Raw genomic sequence first — 6056 nt, forward strand, 5'->3', positions numbered from 1 at the left:
TTTTAGAAATTATTCTTTTGTAAAAAGATAACACTTTTTTGTTCAATTTGTTTTTGTTGTCCAATCCTTTTCATTTTTTTCCTTTTTTGGTCATCCATTTTTTTTGAAATTTTCTTTTTAATTGTCCATTTTTTCGACTGCATATTATGTTTAGGACCTTAGTAGAATACAAACCATTTTTCGATTGTTTACTAATTTTCCACAAAGAGCGAGCTATGCATGAAGGGGGGGGAGGTATATAAAAGTGTTTGTTTCCATACAGTTTTTTTTATGTGTTCTAATAGCTTGATTATAACATTCCTCAGTCGTCGTCATCGTCGTTGTCATCATTATCATCATCATCATCATTGTCATCATTGACAAAAGCAAATTTGATGCATTTGTACATAGAATGTGTGCATGCACCGACGGACAACAAAATGGAACGATGATGACAAGTATCAACAAAATTTCGAGACTTTGCATACAATGCGACTTGGATAGAAGAAAGAAGAATTGAGAAGGAGGCAGCAAGAATTAGGAGGAGGAGGAAAGAAGTAAAGAATGCGACAGGAAAATGATGACATTGATTTTGCTGTAGTCGAGTTTCATTTTTTCAAAAGTGATGATAATTTTATCATTATTAAAGAGGTAGCCATAATCGATTACAAACTACGTCATGTGTGCTACACTTAAATCACCATTTCCGAAAACATTACTGAGTAGAAAAATGTACCGTGATGTCAGCTGGCTTGAACATACTATCATAAAATTAGATGGGACCAAGGCGACTTAATTTACACTGATGCGCTGCTTGCTTCATATTTGCAAAATTATACCCAATCTATACAAAGGAAGAGAAAAAACCAGTTTTTGAAAAGGTTACACGACAATGTGCTTACTATGCCGGAGGATATTCAAAAACCAGACTATACAATGTTTGAAAATTCTTGGTGTTTTAGTGTATGCAAAATTCATAACAAATCGTCCAATGGCCGCTGTGCTTTGTTCAGTGCCTATCATTATTTGACAATCTTGATGTGTAACAAGCAAACAAGGAGAATATGCTGCTGCTGCTTCAATGCCTACAAAAATATGAGTTCATTGAATCGTAATGCTGCTGATATCGATTATACATGTGAAATAAAGAATGGAAAGTATGAACATTGTAAGCTGTTAACTAAACAACGAAAACGCAACTATGCCCGACAAGGTTTTTATTTTGATGGGGAAAGCATACTATGTGTTTATTGTGGATTTGATTTGATTTCGCATAAAGCGAGAGTATGCAGTCTGACCTGTAGCGGTGGAAGGGAGAAGCAAAAGCAATAAATTTCACTGTTCTAGTACCACTCATTTAGTGTACCCTCGTAGCAGCAGCAGCAGCAGATTGAAGAGCTATAATGAATCCGCAAATTGGTCTTATGCGCCAGAATGTTTAGAAATTAAATTACAAAACTACATTGAATGGTATGATTTGTGTCAAAAAGCAATAGAGACAAAAAACAGTACTATTGCTAGACAATTGAAAGCAATATTTCTAAATACAGTTAATATTAACGATATCAGTGATTACTTAGCTTATTACAGACCATTTAGTTTGAATGTAAACAAGCTAATAAGAATTGAGAGAAATTTTAAGATTGTTAGAGGTGAACAGAGGAGAAGAAGATGCGGCGACTAGCTGTAAAGAAGAGGTGGGTAGGAATGCGCCTACATGTAAAGAAGAAGAAGAAGAAGAAGAAGAAGAAGCGACTAGCTGCTGTAAAGAAGAGGTGAGAAGAAAGGAATGCGGCTACATGTAAAGAAGAAGAAGAAGAAGAAGAAGAAGTAGAAAGGTGTAAAGGTGAATGGCGGAAGTCAACAGAGGAAAGTGTGTGAGGCGAGGGGAGAACATTCACAGAAAATGTGAATTCACAGGAGGAATGGAAGGAACGGTTGTGGGGGGCTGATGGCTTGACAGTTTGCTCAGTCTTTAACCGACAACCAACGCGAGCATATAGCTGCTTTGTTATTCTTGCACTCGATCGCGGTAAGCTTTTATTATTATTATTATGGAACACCATAGAAGCAACACTGGAAATGATAGACTTTTTAGTATGAAGTCATTCAATTATATTTCGAAAACTGAATATCCAACGGTCTCACTCAAAGATCTTGACCATGATTCGTGGTACCGTGTTGTACACGCTAGATTAGTGAGAACACAACAGGGTCAGCGAATCATAATGAGGTTATACGATCATGACAGCAATGGTGACTATTATTGCGAAGTTTACTTACCTGAGAATTTCTGAGTGTATTGAATCTTCAAACACTTGAGGATTTCAACAAACAAAACTCTATCTGAAGTGTGTACAACGAGAAGCTTCATCCTTCTCCTTCTACTGCTCCATATACTTCTCCCCTCCTCAATATTTTCCTCCTCCAATTTATATTTTCCCTCTCATTTCTCCTCCACTTCTCCCACCTCCTCCTTTCCCCCATCCTTCTCCTCCTTCTCCTCCTCCTCTTGTATTCCACCTCCTGTTCCTTTTTCTCCTTCATTTACTTCTCTTAATTACCATCTTCTATTTCTTCTCTCTATTACCTCCTCATCGTCTTCTCTCACCTTCTTCTCCTCCTTTCCTCCTCATATTCAACATCCACTACATTCCCCTCTTCATCCTCTCCTCAATCTCACTCCTCCACACACATCTCTTCCTCCTTTCCCTTATTCTGCTCCATATAATTCCCCTCTCCTCAATTTCTTCCTCCTCCAACTCCTATTTCCCATCCAATTCCTCCTACTATTCTCTCACCTCTTCCTGCAAACTCCTCTACCTCCTCTTCTTACCCATCCTCCTCCTACTTCTCCTCCTCCTCTCGTATTTCACCTCCTGCTCCTTTTCCTCCTCTCTCTTCTCCACCATCTTCTATTTCTTCTCTCTATAACCTCCTCATCGTCTTCTCACACCTTCTTCTCCTCCTCCTCCTCCTCACCCCTACTCCACCTCCTCCTCCAAACACCAAAATCCCTCGCATATTCCATGCTATCTCCGAAATTGTTTTTCCGATGCCATAACATAGTTTTTCCACCATTTTCCCCATTTCCCAGCAGTTTCCCAGGAGACCTCACAGGCTACAACGCTCTTATGTAATCGGTCATAAGCTTACGTCATGTTTTCTTTTTCCCGCTTTTCTGAGACCTACGTATTTTCCATTGCTTTTCCTTCTCTCTAGGACTGATTTATTCTCTTTTCTCACATAATTTTATCACCTTTCCACCTTTCTTTTCTACTCTTCCCGTTTTTTCTTCACCGATTTTTTCGATTCCTCCAATTTTCCCCATTTTCACACGCTCTCCCATATTTTTCTTCTCAAATTTCCTCAATTATTTTCTTTCCCATTCACATACTTTCCTGTTTTCCCCCAATGATTTTCTCAATTTCATTCCCTTCTCAACTAATTTCTCTCGTTTTCCCAATCTTCTCTATTGATTACCTCAATATTCTCCCCTTTTCACATTTTTTCTGGTTTTTCTCCACTGATTACTTCATTTTTCTCCCCTTTTCACATATTTTCCCGTTTTTCTCCACTAATTACTTCAATTTTCTTCCCAGTTCACATATTTTCCCGTTTTTCTCCACTGATTGCTTCAATTTCCTCCCCTTTTTCACATATTTTCCGCGTTTTTCTCTACCCATTGTTCCGATTTTTACAATTTTCTTCACATCAATTGTCTTCTCCTTCCACCTATTTTCTCTCGTTTCCCCATTTTTCACCACTGATTACTTCAATTCTCTCCCCTTTTCACATATTTTCCTGTTTTTCTCCACTGATTGCTTCAATTTTCCTCCCTTTTCACATATTTTCGCGTTTTCTCTACCCATTGTTCCGATTTTTACAATTTTCTTCACGTCAATTGTCTTCTCCTTTCACCTATTTTCTCTCGTTTCCCCATTTCTCTCTATTGATTACCTCAATTTTCTCCCCTTCTCACATATTCCCCTTTTTCCCGTTTTCCTTCACTGATTACTTCAATTTCCCCCCCTTTTCACATATTTTCCCGTTTTTCTCCACTGATTACTTAAGTTTTCTCCCCTTTTCACATATTTCCCCGTTTTTCTCCACTGATTGCTCCAATTTCCTTCCCTTTTCACTTATTTCCCCTTTTTTCTCCTCTGATTGCTTCAATTTCCTTCCCTTTTCACATATTTTATAGTTTTTCCCACACATTGTTACGTTCTTCCTAGTGTTCTCTTTCCTGTCCTCCTCAATTTTCTTCACTTTCCACCTATTTTCTCTCGTTTCCTAATTATTCTCTACTAATGACCTCAATTTCCTTCCTTTCTCACATATATTCCAATCTTTCTCCACACATTGTTCCAATTTTTTTCAATTCTCATTCCCTTTTACCTGTATTTCATCGCTTGCTCCCTTTCTCTTTTCATATATTCCCTCCCATTTCTCAATTTTTTTCTCCTTCCTCTCATCTTCCATCGCTTTCCAAGAAGAGGAAGAAGAAGAAGAAGAAGAAGATGGAGTGAGAAGAAGAAAAAGAAAGAGAAGAAGTAGAAGAAGAAGAATAAGAAGAAGAAGGAGAAGATTAATCAAAGGAGATAATATACTCTAGCTACAAAGTAACAACTCTATAATCAAACATCACCTTAAACTATGACTCCATTTAGTCACGTGATATTTATTACATCAAACAAGAGTTCAAATTATGCCAATTTAGCAGATAATCCTTCAGATTATGATCAAACTATTGGTTCAACTGTTAATGGTATTTCTGCCTGCAAGTTTCTAAGTGACATATACAGTGTTGGAGAGAGAGAGAGAGAGAGAGAGAGAGAGAGAGAGAGAGTGATTTGGGATATTAAGCTATAAGCACTGCGAACCAATAACTGGTAATTGCAGTTCAAATCCTCTCTTTAATCCTTCTCTCTATTCTTCCTCTCACTCTTCTTCTTCTTCTTCTTCTTCTCCTTCTTCTTCTTCTTCTTTCTCTCTGTCTTCTCCTCCACCATATTGGCTTATCAGTAGAGTGTTATCAAATAAAGTTACACTGTCAGAGTACCCAAGTGGCAGAAGTTCAAATCCTTTTATTACTCTATTGGAAATCTCTATCTCTATCTTTACCTCTATTAAATTATCGGTTTGTTCTGTCACCTCTTGCATTTTCTTCTTCCTACTCTACCACTTGTCCTTCTTCCTCTTCTTCTCTTTCTTCTTCTTTCTCTCTTTCTTTCATCATTCCCACACATTATCTTGAATTTCAAAGTTTTCACCTGTTCCTCATTTTTTGTTTCCCTCTTTAATTTCCGCTCCATTTTCTTTGAAGAAGACAGAGGAGGAGGAGAAGAAGAAAAGGGAAAAGAAGAAGAAGAAGAGAAAAGAAGAAGAAGAAGAAGAAGAAGAAGAAGAAGTCGCTCATCAATCACATGCCAATACCCAATCATAAGCCTGCTTTCCTAAACCAATTGGAAATTAGCACATAAGCTGTTTGCCAATCCCTCTGTAGTCGGATTCATTTCAATTTGTCAGTGTTCCTCATCCTATAACATGAATCTTCCCAATTAAAACAATGCTGTCAGTAGGTGAGTGGAAGTGAGTCTGGCATAGTAGTTGCAATAGATCAGCTCTAGAGCATAGAGCAGATTTAGAGCACAGTAGATCCTATTTGGGAGGATTTACAGAGTTTGGATGGATTCCGGTCCCAATTTATGTAGATGCATAACATAGTATCTATAGTTATTACAAATTGCTTTTCTCATATTTTTCAGTTTCCTCTCTAACATTCTCATTCTTCTCCAATTCATCAGATTCATCTTCTTTCTATAGTATATTTTGGATGAATGTTTCACTTTTGTTCCTTCTATTATCACAGAATACAAATACAGCATAATATGGAGAATAATTGACCGAGCGGAATGAGGTCTAAGATTCAAGTCGACGGTTTGGCATTTATCTCAATGTTTAAATGTTCAAATGTTCAGATGTTTGAATGTTCAATAGTATATTTCGCACCTAGAGCGGAAAATGAGATTTTTCCCGCTCCCAAGTCCGAGGCCATAGGTCGAGTACTAGAAAAG

Source organism: Nilaparvata lugens, chromosome 14 (genome assembly GCF_014356525.2).
Source record: "Nilaparvata lugens isolate BPH chromosome 14, ASM1435652v1, whole genome shotgun sequence".
In the NCBI taxonomy this organism is placed as follows: domain Eukaryota; kingdom Metazoa; phylum Arthropoda; class Insecta; order Hemiptera; family Delphacidae; genus Nilaparvata; species Nilaparvata lugens.